Below are 19,547 nucleotides of genomic sequence, written 5' to 3'. Positions count from 1 at the left end.
TATTTATATATATATATGGTAAATTCTACTCTATTTTTTATATTTTAACATGTAAATTATCCTTTATGACATATCACTTTTTAATTGGTTATTATGTTAACTATGATTAAATTATTTTGTAATTAAAAAATTATTTAAAAGAATAAATGTATAATTTGATAAAATACTAAAAACTGAATATTTACTCTCTATAACTTTGTTATTTCTCTCTCTGATTGCTCTTCTGTGTTGATTTCAATTTGTAATGGATCTGCGATTAGTTAAAGAGAGTGTATTTGGTCGTGCTATTATTTTGTAGTTGTCTTTTGCTCTTTAGTTCACATAATTTCCTGTCACATATAAATTTTTTATTATCAGGATGCATTAATCTATGATTTAGGGTTGTGATAACTATTGCATATATTAAAGTGATGCTTGAATTAGATATGCATTTAATCCATCCGTCTATTAGAATTTAAATTAGACTATATCGTACACAAGATCCGTTACATTAGATATTCAAAGGATACTTGCATCTTTACTCTCCGTCTTGCTTCGAGTTACAGTGTGCTTTCAACGCGCTTTGAGTGATGAAGAAACAATGGAAGGGAGGAAATATATTTCACTCAACATAGAAGGTGTTTTTTAATGGAAGGGTGGAACGAATTTAAGTAATAATGATTTGGTAAAAGAATATATATTTATTTTTTAATATTTATAAAAATTATATAATTATCTATCTTAAAAAAAATATTTAATTATAAGATGGTCTTACTTTAGTTAAGATGTTAATTCTCATTAAGTTAAATTAACTCAAATTAAAATTAAACATCTAATTAAATGTGTCACGTCATAGAAGCTAATTTACATGTTGTTTTAGAGGAGATTCGGTAAAATTCACCTATATATATATAAATTTGGTTCGAATTAGAGAATAAAAAATTTAACTAAAACAATAAAAAAATACTTGAAAATAATAAAAATAAAAAATAATCTTATTATAAATTGCGATTTTAAATAAGATTTCTTTTAAAACTTGGCTCATTAGTAGTTAATATTTTTCGAAAATTCTAATTCATGTATTAGAAAATTCATGGGTAGTGATAGTCACTTTAATTTTTGGTATTCTGTTAGAACATGGCATGTGATCAAACATTTTTTTTGACAACTTTATAAATGTTAGATTAATTGATTTAAAATTATTGGTCATTGTCTAAATTTTAAAATTCTTTATAAATTTTGTAAGGTTTTAATACGAAGATTAAGAAAAAATAATAGATTGGTGAACAAAGTGTAGATATATCTCTCACTAGTCAATATCACCTCAAAAATCTCTACATCTTAATGTCAAAAATATCTACATCTCAATGTCAAAAGCTACGTAAATCTCTGCATCTCAATGTCAAACTACGTACGTCAACAAAGCCAGGTGAAGCATCCAGTAGATCATCAGCAGGATCATCAGCAAAGCATGTCAAGCTACGTCAACAAAGTCAGGTGGAGCATCTGGTAGATCATCATGAGGACCATCAGCAAAATCAGGTGTACCATCAGCAGGACCATAGGACCATCAGCAAAGCCAAGATCATCAGCAAAGCCATCCGAACCATCAGAGCTGTCATCACTCGTTGGGGGAGGACTGGAAGGGATGATGACAGTAGTCTCCTCTGGGACTGGAAGAGGGGACATGAGGCTGATCGAGATACAACTGTAAATCTAAGACCCCAGCAAGAAAGAGCTCATAGTCATCAGCTACAAAGTCCCCAAAGTTAAGGTGGAAAACCTCAGTCGAACCAGCAAATTCCGTAGGGAAATTTCCCTGAGCAGAGAAATGATAATCCTAGCCTGCTCTACAGTCGTATCCGCGAAAACAACGAAAAGAACCCGATACACCCCTCCTTCGTAGCGTAAATCACGAGTCAGAATTTCCAAATGTGTCCAATCAGCCATAATGTCTAACAAAAGATAGATAAATATTAGTGCAGAAGAATTTGTGCATAATACTATTTGTCGATCTATGAAAAACTAATATTAGTAGATTTTAACACTAATATCAAAACAAATAGTATTTGTTTTGGTATTAGTGTTAAAATCTACTAATATTAATTTTTCTTAAATCAACAAATAGTATTGTGCATGAATTCTTCTGCACTAATATTTATCTATCTTTTGTTAGACATTATGGCTGATTGGACACATTTGCAGATTCTGACTCGTGATTTACGCTACGAAGGAGGGGTGTATCGGTCTCTTTTCGTTGTTTTCGTCGATATGACTGTAGAGCAGGCTAGGATTGTCATTTCTCTGCTCAGGGGAATTCCCCTACGGATTTGTAGGCTTGACTGAGTTTTTTCCACCTTGACTTTGGGAACTTTGTAGCTGATGACTATGAGCTCTTTCTTGTGGGGGTTAGATTTACAGTTGTATCTCGATCGGCCTCATGCCCCCCCTCTCCCACCTCATGCCCCCCCTCTCCCAGTCCGAGAGGAGGCTGCTGTCATCATCCCTTCCAGTCCTCTGCCAGCGAGTGATGACAACTCTGATGGTTCGGATGGTTTTGCTGATGGTGTTGATAGTCCTGTTGATGGTTCACCTGGCTTTGCTGATGGTCCTGATGATGATCTACCGGATGCTCCACCTGCCTTTATTGACGTAGCTTGACAGATGCTCCACCTGACTTTGCTGACATAGCTTGACATTGAGATATAGAGATTTACGTAACTTTTGACATTGAGATATAGAGATTTTTGAGGTAATATTGACTTGTGAGAAATATATCTACACTTTGTTTACCAATCTATTATTTTTTTAAATTTTCGTATTAAAATCTTACAAAATTCATAAATAATTTTAAAAAATTTAGACAATGACTAATAATTTTAAATCAATTAATCTAACCTTTATAAAGTTATCACAAAAAAAAATGTTTGATCACATGCTATATTCTAACAAAATACCAAAAATCAAAGTGACTACAACTATCCATGAATTTTCTAATACATGAATTAGAATTTTCGAAAAATATTAACTACTAATGAGCTAAATTTTTAAAAGAAAGCTTATTTAAAACCGTAGCGCAATGAAGCAAGTGTAACAAATATAAAAAATAAATATTTTTTATTTATTAAAATTAACATTTAAAGTTTCATATATATAATATTTAAAATTATATATTTATAATAAGATCATTTTTTATTTTTATTATTTTCAAGTATTTTTTATTGTTTTAGTTAAATTTTTTATTCTCTAACTCGACTAAATTTATATATATAGGTAAATTTTACCAAATTTTCTCTAAAACAACATGTAAATTAGTCTCTATGACGTGACACATTTAATTAGATGTTTAATTTTAATTTGAGTTAATTTAACTCCATGAGAATTAACATTTTAACTAAAGTATGACCATCTTATAATTAATTTTTTTTAAGATAGATAATTATATAATTTTTGTAAATATTAAAAAATAAATATATATTCTTTTACCAAATCATTGTTACTTAAATTTGTTCCACCCTTCCATTGAAAAACACCTTCTGTGTTGAGTGAAATATATTTCCTCCCTTCCACTATTTCTTCATCACTCAAAGCGCGTTTAATGCGAAATATATTTTCTCCCTTCCACTATTTCTTCATCACTCAAAGCGCGTTGAAAGCACACTGTAACTCGAAGCAGGACGGAGAGTAAAGATGCAAGTATCCTTTGAATATCTAATGCAACGGATCTTGTGTACGATCCAATGATCCATAGCCATTCCAAAGAACGTCTTTGAACTAATTGATATAGTCCAATTTAAATTCTAATAGACTGATGGATTAAATGTATATCTAATTCAAGCATCACTTTAATATATGCAATAGTTATCACAATCCTAAATCATAGATTAATGCATCCTGATAATAAAAAATTTATATGTGACACGAAATTATGTGAACTTGTTAAATGTTATTGCAAAGAAGTAATAAGAGAGAATTTGAAGAATAAGAAGAGGATTTGAAGAGAGAGAGTAAGTGTTATTCAAGCATTATGAATGAACCAGTAGTTTTTCTTATTCTGCAGAAGTAACAAGTTCACCCTTATATACAAGTTGAAGCCATACTAAGTAACAAACTTCTGCCTAATAATTATAACAACTTCTGCCTAATAATTATAACAAACTTGAATTTAAATACTTGTATCTATCTTCTTCGTTCCTTATTTAGCTAACTAATAATATGAATGACATTCCCCCTTAAGTTGCTAGTTTTGAGACAAAACTGACAACTTACAATCTGAATTAACAACCACCACAAAACTCATACATTCCCCCTAAAGTTGGGAGAATAGATGTCCAACAATCCCAACTTGATGTAGAAAGTCTTAAAAGGAGCAGGTGCAAGTGGTTTGGTGAAGATGTCAGCATTTTGTTCTTTGGTGGAAATTGGCAAAAGTTTGATAAGACCTGATGAAGATTTTTCTCGTACGACGTGGCAATCGACTTCGATGTGTTTAGTACGCTCATGAAAAACGGGATTGGCAGCAATGTGACGAGCGGATTGGCTGTCACAATAGATAGGAATAGGACTAGAACAAGGGAAGCCAAGATCAGACATAAGATAAGAGAGCCATTGAGCTTCACAAGTTGCTAAGGCAAGAGCACGATACTCTGCCTCTGAAGAGGATCTAGACACTGTCAATTGTTTCTTGCTCTTCCATGAAATGAGGGAGGTCCCCAAGTAGAAACAGAAACCAGAAACGGACCTTCTTGTATCGATGCATGATGCCCAATCGGCGTCAGAGTAACCCGAAAGCAACAAATCTGAGGAAGTTGAGAAAAATAAACCAGCTGCAGGGGCTTGTTTGAGATACTTTAAGACACGAATGACAGCTTGATAATGAGCAGTGGTTGGACAATCAAGGCAGTGACTGAGTTTGCCAACGACAAAAGAAATGTCAGGTCTTGTTGTGGTAAGATAAACAAGCTTGCCAATTAATCGTCGATATGAAGCCACATCAGAATAGGGAGGAGTTGAATTTTTACTTAACTTGTTAGAGTAGTCCATAGGAGTAGATATAGGTTTACAATCAGTCATACCATAGTCAGCTAGAAGATCAAGCACATATTTTCGTTGATTAACAGCAATTCCCTTGCTTCCCCTGGCGACTTCTAGTCCTAAGAAGAATTTAACATCCCCAATATCCTTGATTTTGAAAGCCTCGTGAAGGTGTCTCTTGGTAGATTCAATCTCTTGTATATTATTCCCAGTGAGTATGAGATCATCAACATAGGCTAGGGCAGCAGTGAATGTCTCACCGGTCCGTTTTGTGAAGAGAGAGTAGTCATGTTTGGATTGAGAATAACCAAGAGATGTGAGCATAGAGGTCAGCTTAGCATTCCATTGTCTACTAGCTTGCTTTAATCCATAAAGAGATTTTTGAAGCTTGCACACCAACCCGGTTTGAGAGACAACAAGGCCAGGAGGAAGTTGCATGTAGACCTCCTCGTCAAGATCACCATGAAGAAAGGCAGTGTTAACATCAAGCTGGTGAAGATGCCAATCTTTCGCAGCAGCTAAAGCCAAAAGAAGTCGTAATGTTGTCATTTTGGCTACAGGGCTATATGTATCAAAGAAATCAAAGCCTTGCCTCTGAGTGTACCCTTTTGCAACCAGTCTTGCTTTATGTCTCTCAACGGAGCCATCAGGCTTCAGTTTGAGTTTAAACACCCATTTACAACCAATGACTTTCTTTCCTATGGGTAAAGGAGTGAGGGTCCAGGTCTTATTTGTAGCCAAAGCTTTTAATTCAGCGGAGATAGTGTCTTTCCAACAAGATTCAACAATAGCCTCCTCATAATGTTTGGGTTCAACAGACGATGCAATAGCCACAGATAGTGTGTGATGTGTCTTAGATAAATTATGAGAAGAAACATAGTTAGAAATTGGATACCTGGAGGATTTTGTCACAGCGGAATCAATTGAGGTTTGAAAACAATGAAAATCATTAAGATATGCAGGTTGTTTCTTTTCTCTAGTAGATCTTCTAATATTGGGAAGTGAGGGTGGAAGTTGTGAGTTATGTTGTGCATGTTGTGATGCAGGTCTAGGAAGAGAGGGATATGCTGATGCATTAATATGAGTGAAATGAATATTATTTTGAGGTGTGATGGATGCATGAGCTGTGTCGGAAATGAATGTATGACCTTGTGGTGGATTGTGCATGTGTAAGTAGTCAAAAAGTGTATCAAATGCAATGGAATCATGTGCTTGTGCAGTGGAATGAAAGTTCATACTATTGTCATTAGTAGTGGATGCAGAATTTTTGAAGGGTAAAACATGCTCATAAAATGTCACATCTCTAGAAACTATGAGTTCATTAGTTTTTAAATCCAAAACCAAAAAACCTTTTATGCCGTGCTTGAATCCAAGGAAAACACATTTCTTTGCCCTCGGATCAAGCTTTTTCCTTTGACAAGCAAGAGTAGAGATGAAAACTAAGCAACCGAAGACCTTGAAATTTGTGAAATTAGGTAATGTGGTGTTTAAAATCTCAAAAGGAGTTTTCTGAGCTAATAACTTGCTAGGAAGACAATTAATTATGTGAGTTGCATATGATAAAGCAAGATCCCAATAACAAGATGGAACGGAAGAATGAAACAAGATGGCTCTTGTGACCTGTAGAAGGTGTTGATGTTTCATTTCTACAATTCCATTTTGTTGGGGAGTCTCTACGCAAGACCGTTGATGCAAAATGCCTTTAGAGTTAAAAAACTGTTCTTGAGAAAATTCTTTACCATTATCTGAACGAATGCATTTTATATGTGCATTAAACTGTGTTTTTGCATAAATAATGAATTTTTGAATTAAGGGAGTAATATCAGATTTTAGTGACACAGGGAAGGTTCAGGTGAACCTGCTATAGTCATCAACAAGAGTAAGGAAATATTTATTACCATGTGTTGAAGGGATATTGATTGGACCCCAAATGTCAGCATGTATAAGCTCAAAACAAGAAGTTGATTTTGAAACGCGCATTGAAAAAGGCAATCTTTTATGTTTAGCATAGTGACAAGAATCACAAGGATGCATGCTTACAGTTTTATTGAATTTAAAACCATGAATGGATGGATACAATTGCTGCAAAATTTGCAATTTATTAAATGGTAAATGTCCTAATCTAAGATGCCAAAGTGCAGTAGGGTCAGTGAGTGACGGTGAAATGGTGCCAATGCTCAATGCTGTGTGTTCCTTAAGTGAACGAGAATTTTTTGTGAGTGCATATAACCCATCATTGATTTCAGCTGCTCCAATCATCCTCATTGTATGGTAATCCTGTATTTCACAACCAAACTTGTTAAAAATGAATTGACAGTCAAGTGAAGAAATCAATGCTGAAACGGAGATAAGATTTAATGCAAAATCTGGGAGGTAAAGCACATTAGTGAGATATAATGAATTTGAAAATTTAACTTGACCAGCTATAGTAGCAACTAAGATGCTTTGATTTGGCAATCTGACCCTAATTGGATTTATTTTAGTGTATGAAGCAAATGCAGCAAGACTAAAAGTAACATGGACCATGGCACCTGTGTCAATGACCCAGGATTCATGACTATGAGGTGAAAGAGAAGACATAACCTCAGATTTACCTTCACTTGAAGACTGTGGATTTGTGGCAATAGTAAATTGATTCACATTTTGAGGATTAGGTGTTGAATGGTGTTGGAGAAGAGCTAACAGGGTGTCCTTTTACTCAGCGGTAAATGAAGTACCTGAACAAGCATTCTCCTTATACAAATCAATGCTATTGTAACCATCAGTTTCATCGAATTTCACTGTGACACTATTAGCAGATTGCAGCATTTTTTGCTTGAGGTGGGGAGGCAAATCATGCTTCTTGTAACAAGCATCAACAAGATGACCGGTTTTTCCACAGAAGGAACACAACCTTGGAGGTCCTCTTCCACCAAAATGTTTGCCTCCTCTGCCTCCCCGTATATCTCTTCCTTTTCCTCTACCATTCCATGATAGATTGTAAGTGGCATTCCGATCCACTGCATTGATGAGGACTGGAGAACCAAGTGAATCAGTCCCAAGCACCTGCCGTTCTTGCTGTAGAAGCAAAGCAAATGCTGTATCAATGGAAGGCAAATGAGTCATCATCACGAGACTTGACCGAGCGGTAGAGTATTGCTCATTGAGGCCCCCGAAGAAAGCGCACAACAAATGTGTCTTGCCGATAGTTTCTTATCACTTGAAATCCACAAACACAAGTAGATGAACAAGGACATAGAGGTATCGGCCGAAAAAGTTCTAATTCCTCCCAAATTGTTTTCAATTTTGTGAAATATGAGGTAATGCTCAAGTCGCCCTGTTTAGTAGAAAATAATTCTTCATCTAATTCTGCAATTCGAAAAACATCACCTTGATAAAATCTCCGTTTCAATTCTTCCCAAATATCATGAGCATTGCTGTTCCAAATGACGCTGCTAGCGATGTCCGGACTCAGTGAGTGTGTGATCCAAGAAGCAACTAGAGTATTACAGCGATCCCAAGCTTCAAAGGTAGCATCATCCTTGGATGGTGGTGGCAGAGAACCATCCACAAAAGCAAGTTTATTTTTGGATTTAAGAACCATGCGCATTGACCGAGACCAAGAACCATAGTTTTTGTTGTCTAACACAATTGGAATTAGGGATTTACCAGGTTGTTCACCGGGGTGAATGAAGAAAGGAGTAGATGGATCCATGATTGGATGCACTGGATGTTTGGAGCTAACATCTTGAATTGCATTGATTTGAGTAATTAAATTGGCAAGAATTTGTAGATCAATATTGCCAAGGGAGGAATTCGGAGGTGGTGGATCGGAATCCATTGAGGAAAGAGGAAAAAAAATGCGTACTGGGTTGTTGGAAATCAAATAAGGTAGAAGAACTTCTTCTCTAAAACTCGTGATCGGAACGCATCATCAAATGCATGGAACTGTCTCTGATGATGACATTCTCATCAGCTCTATCGTGTGAGTTAAGGAGAAAAAAATGAGAATGATGAAAAAGAAGAAAAGAAAACAGAAGGGATAGGATGATAGTGATGCAGCATTGCAATGGCAATGGCTCACCGCACCATGTTAAATGTTATTGCAAAGAAGTAATAAGAGAGAATTTGAAGAATAAGAAGAGGATTTGAAGAGAGAGTAAGTGTTATTCAAGCATTATGAATGAACCAGTAGTTTTTCTTATTATGCAGAAGTAACAAGTTCACCCTTATATACAAGTTGAAGCCATACTAAGTAACAAACTTCTGCCTAATAATTATAACAAACTTGAATTTAAATACTTGTATCTATCTTCTTCGTTCCTTATTTAGCTAACTAATCTTTATAGTAATACAAATGGGGAGCTCATTTGCTGATGTGGCGTTCATACGTTGAGTTTGGGAGTTCATTTGTTGACGTGTCGTCACTAGAAATTTTAAGATTTATGTTTATAAATAATAAATTATTATTTGCTTAAGTTGTTATTTTCAAATTTTAAATTTAGATTGTTTTACTTAGGTTGTTATTTTTTAAATTTTAAATTAAAGTCAACCAAATTTTAAAAAAAAAATAGTTACGATGCAAGTATAAAAGTACAAGTTATGAGAGATGTAAAGCACCACAATTTAAAATACATTAATTCCTTTCTTTACATATATCCAAAATCTCTCTACTTATTCCAATGGCTGGTATTCACAAAATTGCTGACATCAATCCTACAATCGACAATTTGTGTGTACGTATACGAGTGATATGGTTATGGACACTACCAAGTTACGAAAATTCTCTATTGCCATACTCAATTGAGATGATTTGGTTCGATAAAGATGTGAATTTTCTACTAATATTTTTTTATTTTATTTTAAATTTGTTTGTTTATCTCCATCTAATTGTTCTTTGATTTTTGTTTATCAATTCTAGAGAAGAAAAATACACGCCTTGATACGATTACACCTACTTAATTGGTAAGTTTATTGTTTTAGAAAAAGTATAATTTATTTATAAATTTATTTATTTTATTGATAATTTCGGCTGTGTTTTGATTTTTAACAAACTTATTGATAACAATTTTTTTATTTTAAATCATTTCAGATGTTGTTGGATATCTTGCTGGAATTGAGAGTGAGAGAACTCTTGAAAAGAATGGCAAATCTATTAAGTACACTATTATTAAATTAGAGATTGATGATGGGTAATCATATATTTATTTTTATAAATCTAAAATTTTTTATATTTTCACCTTTTCAAATTATTATTTAACTTATTTTATTATGAATCTTTTTAAATTAATACTATTTATGATGAAACTAAAAAAAATTATTTTTAAATTAACAAATTTCTATATTCCTAATGGACAACGAACGTTTGATTAGAAAATTTTATTTAAAAATTTAAAATTTGTATTAGCTAATTAGAAAATTCTATTTAAAAATTTGAAATTTAAAACTCTAATAATAATTCCTAATTAAGTGGCTTCTTAGCCGTTTTGATTTTTAAATTTAAATTTTTTTTATTTGTCACATTTATAATTTTTTTCTATTTACTTCGTTTACATTGTTATTTTTTAGATTATAACAATAGAGGTACTTTTATCTTTTTCTCTCATTTTACTTATAAGTTGTTCATTTTCAATCTCTTTAACTATAAGTTGAATTTATTGATCGTGAGATTAAACTTATATTTATTTGAAAAAAGATACTTTTATAAAAAAATATATATTATTTTTTGTAAAATATGTTTACGTAACTAAATAAACGAGAATAAAAAAGAAATTAAAGCAGCCATCGAAAATAAAATCTGTGCAATTTTACATAGACATAAGAAGGCATTAATTTCATATTCTATTTGGTAAGTTAGACATGAGAAAAAATTGTAAAAAAATTAGTGTCTCAAGTTAAAAATTAGTGTTTCAGCATCTTAGAGAGACACAAAATACATGTTTTTAATGAGTGTTTGTGTATGACTGTCTTTTATCATTTTTGTCTCAGTAAACAAACATCATACATGTACTCCTGTATACTCCTGTGTCTATGTTTTGATGGACATGTATACCAAACATAGACGCTGTCATATGTGTATTACTTTATTTTTTTTAATAATATAAAAAATTTGATAATAAAAATGTATTATGTATAATGTATATATATTTTTAATTAGTTAAAAAATTTATTTATTTGATATTTTTAGGTATATATTGAAAGATACAAGAAGTCCAAAGAGAAGTAAGATTATATTGAAGAGAAGATTGATATTAAAAGACAAAGAAAATACAAAGCAAAGCACAATTCAAGGTAGATTTCATATAAAAAAATAAATTAATTATTTTATCATTTTTGTTTTTAGGTTAGAATAATATATTTTTTTATTTGGTATTTTTAAGTATGTCAGTTCTATATATTTAGTTTTTATTGGGTATACAAAATAACTAACATGTCATGAGTATTTTGGCCGAATGAAAGCCCATAAAATACAATATTTTCTATATATTATTTAGCTATTGACAAGTAATAAATTATTAATTTACATTGTCTTCGTAATATGTTACTAAATTTGTTTATGAAAAATTACAGAAAATTCGAGTGATAGTTCTAATGGTGTGCATTTTCAATCGGTGTTGTCGAACATTACAAATAGCATTAATACAAATTTATTTTTAGATGATTTTTTTTGGAACTTGCTTATGGGAATGTACATGCACTTTATATATTTTGATTTTCCTACTATTTATTCAATTATAAACTTTAACAGAAAATATGTTCAAAAATAATATCTCGAGTTATCTTATTAGGTAATAATCCAACACCATATCGATCAAGGTCTCCAACTACTAATCTACACTCTGTAGATGAAAAAGAACGATGTTCCAATATTAGTGATATTAGTAATTCGGATATCACACATGAAGCATATGATAGTTCATGTCATCAGACAAGTCAACAACATCTTCAACAAACATCAAATAATATCTACCAGTTACTATGTTAATATGTTTTTATTACTTAAAGACCAAACACTTAACTTTTTAATTGGTCTATTACAAACAATCATTGGTATATGCTAAATAATTATTATAGATTCATTGGAATACACAAATCGAATTAGATTGCAAAGGGATGCAAGACTGAATAGGAAGACTATGCTACTTCAAAAGAGACATGGTAAGATAAGCATGATAGATTGTAATTATCACAAAGCTAAAATTTTACTTCTTTTATCTTTAATATTACCTTCATAATATATATTCATAATTCAGCTGATTCAAACATTTAACATATATTCATTTTTCTTTTTTTATAATATAAAATACTTGATGTATTATCTCTAATGATTACAGGAGCAAGTACATTTAATTCAAATTTAGATACTAAAAAAAGAATTAGAAGAAGTGTGCATAGCTGAAAAAAAGACACCTGATACAAAGAGAAACATTTTTGAAGGAATTGACTACAAATCTTTCAAAAAGTTTTCAAGAAGTTGAGAATATTATTGAAAATACGACTATTTTAGATGATTCTGTGCAAATTTAATACCCAACCATATTCGATGTTGCTGAGAATACAGGTAATCTAAGAAGTAGCAATATCAGCAGTTTATTATTTACTATTATTTTTATATTATCTTTATAGTAATACAAATGGGGAGCTCATTGCTGACGTGGCGCTCATACGTTGAGTCTGAGAGTTTATTTGCTTAGGTGTCATCACTAGAAATTTTTAAATTTATATTTATAAATTATAAATTATTATTTGTTTAGGTTGTTATTTTTAAATTTTAAGTTTGGGTTGTTTTACTTAGGTTGTTATTTTTTTAATTTTAAATTATTTTATTTGTTTGGATTGTTTTACTTAGGTTGTTATTTTTTAAATTTCAAATTTGATTTAAATTAAAGTCAATCAAATTTAAAAAATTTTAGTTATGAGTCAACTATAAAAGTATAAGTTATGAGAGATGTAAAGCACTACAATTTAAAGTACATAAATCCCTTTTTTTACATATATCCAAACTCTCATTTTTTTACATATATTCAAAATCTCTCTACTTATTCCAATGGCTGGTATTCATAAAATTGCAGACATCAATTCTACCATCGACAATTTGTGTGTACGTATACGAGTGATACGGTTATGGACAATACCAAGTTACGAAAATTCTCCATTGCCATACTCAATTGAGATGGTTTGACTTGATGAAAACGTGAGTTTTCTACTAATATTTTTCTATTTTATTTTAAATTTATATTATTTATATTTTAAATTTATTTGTTTATTCTCATCTAATCATTTTTTTGTTCATTAATTCTAGGGAGGAAAAATACACGCCTCAGTTAAGAAGGCTTTTGTGTCTCGATTCGTGAATTTGCTGGAGGAAGGAATCTTTGACAAGGAGGCAAAACAAGTTCTGGAAAAGAGCTGTGTAGAGATACTTGATCCACTCCTATTGGTAAGTTCTAACCAATATTTATTTCTAAAAATATTAGTGAAGATATTTTTAATGGTAATTTTTATATTATTTATTATTAATATATTATGTAATACCCTGTAGAAAGAAGATCTATGGGATACACCTACACTTTTTTTCAACCTAATTGACAAGACCTTTCTCTTCATCGTTGAAGTTCAAATATCTGATTATCCATATTTTTCACCTTCTTATAAAATTAAGAAGATGACTGATAATCCACATTTTTCACTTTCTATTAAAAATCAGTTTATTTTTCTCTTCTTTGGTCATTAGTAGTATCTAATTTTTAAATAATAATTAATAACTAATTATAATTTTAGGATGTTGACTACATCGATGGTTTGCTTCCAATTTCAAAGACATCCTCGATCATTGAAGGAAAAAAAGTAGAAGGTGCTAAGGTATTTGTTCAAAAAATGAATCTTTTGTTTATTTATTTTCTCAAAGTTAGATCTTTATTTTATTCAAAAAAATATTATTGAGATAAAATTAAAGGTGAGAATGAAGTCTTTAATTTAACGTAGTATTTTGTACAGAATTTGTTACTTGAATTCTCCAATGAAGTTGCGGACAATGATGAATCCGAAGTATTGAAAAATGCTATTACACCAGCCAAGCGACTATCCTCGGAGTCGGAAGATTCGAAGGTGCAAGGAGATATCTCAATCTGCAAGAAGATCAAGATTGAGAATGAAACTTGAGAATTTGGATGCACGTATTTTAGAATTCCTTCTAGAGTCTATCTAATAGAATAATGTCAAGTATATGTTTGTTTTGGTAAAAACATTATTTTTTCTTAAGTTGTTATTTTTCTTTTGGTTTTTTTCAAATTATACGTTTGGAATTTAGAATTTTTTTAAATATAAATTGAAGTTATTTGGTTATTGCTTCTGGTTTTATTTTTAATTCTATTCACACAGTTGATATTCTGTTAATTTCTAATTTAGTATTTAATGTCATAAAGTTATAAATTTCTCATATGAATTATTGTTGATACAATTAAGTTAGTTCTTGATTTTTAATGTGTATTTATTTAAAAAAATCTAATTATAATTTTTAATTAAAGTATTATGTTTAAAATTTTAAATTTAAATTCAAATAAACTTTTTTTTAATTTTAATAAGCAATTGAGTTTGAGAATATTTTTTAAAATTTTATATAACTTATAAGCAACTATACTAATTAAAGTCAACCAAATTTAAAAAATGTTAGTTATGAATCAACTATAAAAGTATAAGTTATGAGAGATGTAAAGTACCACGATTTAAAGTACATCAATCCCTTTCTTTACATATATCTAAAATCTCTCTACTTTACATTCTTCTATATTTAATTCTGTTTTTAATATAGTTTCGATAAAATTGAATTAATTTATAAAATTTTATTTAAAAATTTAAAATTTGTACTAGCTAATTAAGAAACTCTATTTAAAAATTTTAAATTATTTGCTTAGATTGTTTTACTTAGGTAGTTATTTTTTAAATTTTAAGTTATTTATTTAGATTTTTATTTTTTAAATTTTAAGTTATATACACATTACTCTTTTAAATCATAAATTATTATTTACTTAAGTTGTTATTTTTTAATTTTAAATTATTTGCTCATAAATTAAAATTTTTGAAAAAATTAATTTAAATTTATTAAATTAAATAAAGATAGTATTTAATTATTTAAATTTTTCTAAGATAAAATCTCATATGTTGATGTGGCGCTCATATAAAAATTTTTATTTTTGGACTCAATGTGGGTCATTAGTTATAGTTAAGAAAACACATTTTTTAAAATCTGTTGATTTTTTTTATTTGAACGATATATTTAAAACTTTGAATATTTATTTTATCTACAAATTTAATTCAAATTTAAATTAAAGCCAATCAAATATAGAGAACCTTTATCTTTATAGTAATACAAATAAAAATCTTATATGCTAACGTGGTGCTCATATGAAAATCTTTATCTTTGAACTCAATGTGGGTAACTTTATGATTACACATTATGAGTATGTGGTTAATTTAAACCAATATACCGATGTGCACATACTTTCAGAATTATCAAGTATCCCACGAGATGGATTTAATTTTGTGAGTTTTGACACTCTCAATACTCTTGAGTTCGATTATACGTATTTAGTTGGTAAGTTTATTGTTTTAGAAAAAGTATAATTCATGGATAAAATTATTTATTTTATTGATAATTTCGGTTGTATTTTTTACTTAACAAACTTATTGATAACAATATTTTGTTATTTTAATCCATTTTAGATGTTATTGAATATTATAACAACTTGAGTTTTTGAAAATTGAATAATGCGTTATTCAAAATTTATTATATTTGTTGAGAATTTTAATTAAAAAAATTATCTTTTTAAAAGTAATTAAAATTAAATTTTATGATACTTTAAGTTTAAAATTCATTAAGATTTTTAAACTATTTTTATTATAATGAGATATTTAAAAAAAATAAAAAAATAAATATTATTATTAATTAAAAGAGAATCATTTATTTGGCTTTCGGTCAATGTGAAAAAAAAAAAAGCCAAACGTAACTTATGGTTATCGTATATATATAACACTTCTTTGGACTTCATTCATTTATTTCACCGAATAGGATTTAAGAAAGAAAGAAAGGAGTTGAAAATGAGAGAGAGACAAAAGCTTGCATGAGACAATCATCAAGATGTTGTTATTTTTTAAAAAATACTTGGTTTTATCTTTATAAAATAAAATAAATAATTAATTATTAATTTTTAAATTATAACTATTTCTTTAATAAAAGATAATTTATAAATTGTGTTTAAAATTTTTTAAATTTGTTAATTTTTAAATTTTAAAATATAAAATATATATGTATATAATTTGGTATAATTTTTTTATTGTTATTTTTTAAGTTATAATTAATTTTTTTAATATAAATAGTTACACGTATTAAATGAGTAAAATGAAATCTAAAAATTTTAATATTAACTTCAATGTAAATTTATTTATTTTAGTATTTTCTATTTAGATTGTTATTTTAATTTTATTTTGTTATAAATATTTTTGTAATATTAATTTTTTGTGGTGGAAGAATTTTAATTTGTTGAAGAAAAAATTATTTTCGGTGAATAAATATTTTTTTATTTTTTTATTTGAAATGTTATTATTGGTATGTTAATATTAACAATAGAAATGATAAAACATATTTTAAAAAATGTATTATAAGATCAAATAATTTTATGATTGTGGGTATTTATCTACACAGGAGGATGTATGGAGAACTTTGACTTATGATATTCAGTTATGATATTAACTTTTCATTTACCTAGAAAATAGAATATAATCTTTAAAGACAGTAACAATCTTGAGAAAATCATTGATTAATAGAAAGGGAAAGGTGCGATGTTCTTAACATGGATGGAGGCTAACAAAGAATTTGAAGCAGGTAGAATATTTTATTAGGAGATTAAACTATATTCCATCGGGTATATGTGATATATACTATATGAGAATTTTGTAATTATTCAAAAACGTTGCACAACATATGAGTCTATTATGATAGTTAATAGGATTACATATCCTAACTTCCAAGATATTTTCTATTTTATGGGACTATTGCTTGACGATAGAAAATTCATTGCAGCTATTAATAAGGTTTGGTCATTAATTGAGAAAATTGTTTGTGATGCTATTGATATCTAATAGTGTTAACAAATCATATCGTATTTGGAATACAACTTAGATATTATTGGCTGACGGGATACTATATATGAGGAGAAAAACATTGAAAACCAAGGTATTTCACTATATGGTAAATTATTATCGCATATAGGACTTTACTTGCTAAAATCAGTGTTTACCAATGGGCAACTTCATGTTGCTTTGTCAAGAGTTAAGAGTCGCAATAGTCTAAATATTTTACTTCCAGATGAAGACAACAATCAGTGACGGACCCAGAAAATTTTAAAAGTAGGGGCAAAAATATATATACTAAAATAAATTTTGTTAAATATTATTAATTATATAGAGATATAAAAATTAAAGAGTTAGTGAACACTTTCATTCCTAAAATACTATTCATTATATATAATTTATAAAAAAATTTTATTTCTAAAACTTGAACTTAAAATATTTTAATTAAATTATAAATATCTTTTTATCCTAACTAATTTTTTATACATTATAAATACCTTATTATCCTAACTAATTTTGTATACACATTTAATAATAAAAGACTGAATTAATTGGTATATTAGCACCTAATGATACACTAATATTTATAATTTGAAACTAGAATTATATATAAATACTAAAAAAATTAAATCTGTATACGAAAATTATGTTTATATAAAATAATAGAAACATAATTCACTATTTTTTCTTTCTTTCTTTTTAAAATAATTAAATTTGTTATATATTTTTTAATTTAATTTTGATATAATGTTAGATGAAAGATTTTATATATCTCTTTAATTATGTATTGTAATTAAAATATTTTTTTATTACTATTTCTATAAATAAAAAATATATTCTAAATTAGTAAATTAATCAATTTATTTTAAAATTTTATACGCAATATAGGTACATATAATAGAACAAAAGATAAAAAATAAGTAATAAAAATGAATAAATTGAAAATAAAATAAAATATATAAAGTCACGAAGAAAATAAAATATTAGATTAATACCTAAACTACAATTGTTTGAATTAAAATTTGCAATTGAAAATATCAAAAAGAGAAATAATGGAATTAAAAGATACATAGGGTCATGGAAAACTATATAAAAAACATAAAAAATTTAAAATTTATTTTTTGATAAAGAGAAGATGACCACTAGATAAGGAATAGAAAAAAAAGTAAAAAATATAAAAATACAAAGAGGGTTTAAGGGAATAAAGGAGTGACGACACAAGAATTAAATTTGATTAGGTTAAATAATAATCAAAATGATAGAGAAATAAAAAAAATGAATTTGAAACTTTAGCTAATTGAGTTTAATTTATTTATAGTGGGGTCATTTAAAATTTGAAGTGTGGGCATATTATATATAACTATATTTAAAAAAAAATTAAAACACTGTAGGGGCAAGTGCCCCCTCTTCTTTGCTACTGGGTCCGTCCCTAGTTGGTTCTAACGGTTCATCACTTAATTCGATTTGGTCAGTTCTTAGTGTTAACTGAATCAATTTACCAAACAATTTTTAGTATTAACTGAATTGGTAGATGATTCATTCCCAGATAATCTTTTTCTTTATGATTTTTAGAGCAATAGAGAAAAAAAGGTAGTCCAGTGTGATTAATAATTTAGGATTGTTAGTTGATTTTAGGATCAATTATGTCCACTTGACTTTACCTTCCGATGTTAGAGAAAAACTGTGCGAAATTAACCCTTTGTAGTTACCATGTTGTGGTCAATGATCTAGATAGAAAGCATTGACTCTTAATTCTTGTAACGAGTGCCTTTTAGCATTTGATTTCTTTGTTTGATCTTTACTTTCTTGCACTTTTAATTTCTTGTTTCATATTATTAAAACCCTAAAAATATCTCATAACCAATAATATACACACTTTCCTGTAATTTCTTGAGAGACGATCTAAGATTTAAATACTCTTAGTTTTCATTGGTTTGCACTTGTGACAAACAAATTAAACTTTGATTGAGAGTTGATTGTTGGTTTAGATATATACTTGCAACGAGATTATTTTTGTGAAATTCCAAACTGACGATTTCCCTATGTCATCCACTCAACCATGTTTAATGATGAATGTAGGCTAGAATCATGGTGAAAATTATGTGATTTGGTGGCTAGATACTATATGAATGACAGAACTAAAGAGCAAAAGATAACTACAAAATAGCAGCACGACCAAATACACTCTCTTTAACTAATCACAGATCCATTACAAATTGAAATCAACACAACAGAACAATCAGAGAGAGAAATAACGAAGTTATAGAGAGTAAATATTCAGTTTTTAGTATTTTATCAAATTATACATTTATTATTTTAAATAATTTTTTAATTACAAAATAACTTAATCATAGTTAACATAATAACCAATTAAAAAGTGATATGTCGTAAAGGGTAATTTACATGTTAAAATATAAAAAATAAAG

General features: G+C 28.8%; 1 protein-coding gene across 3 annotated transcripts in view; it reads left to right on the top strand.

Moving 5' to 3' along the window:
* LOC107495039 (calcineurin B-like protein 1) overlaps window positions 1-19,547 on the top strand; it is a 30,855-nt gene that overhangs the window by 2,301 nt on the left and 9,007 nt on the right. The gene's annotated exons all lie outside the window — the stretch shown is intronic.

This window comes from Arachis duranensis, chromosome 6 (genome assembly GCF_000817695.3).
Source record: "Arachis duranensis cultivar V14167 chromosome 6, aradu.V14167.gnm2.J7QH, whole genome shotgun sequence".
Taxonomy (NCBI): domain Eukaryota; kingdom Viridiplantae; phylum Streptophyta; class Magnoliopsida; order Fabales; family Fabaceae; genus Arachis; species Arachis duranensis.
The sequence above is the reverse complement of the archived record's forward strand: the minus strand, read 5'-3'. Positions and strand labels throughout refer to the sequence as shown.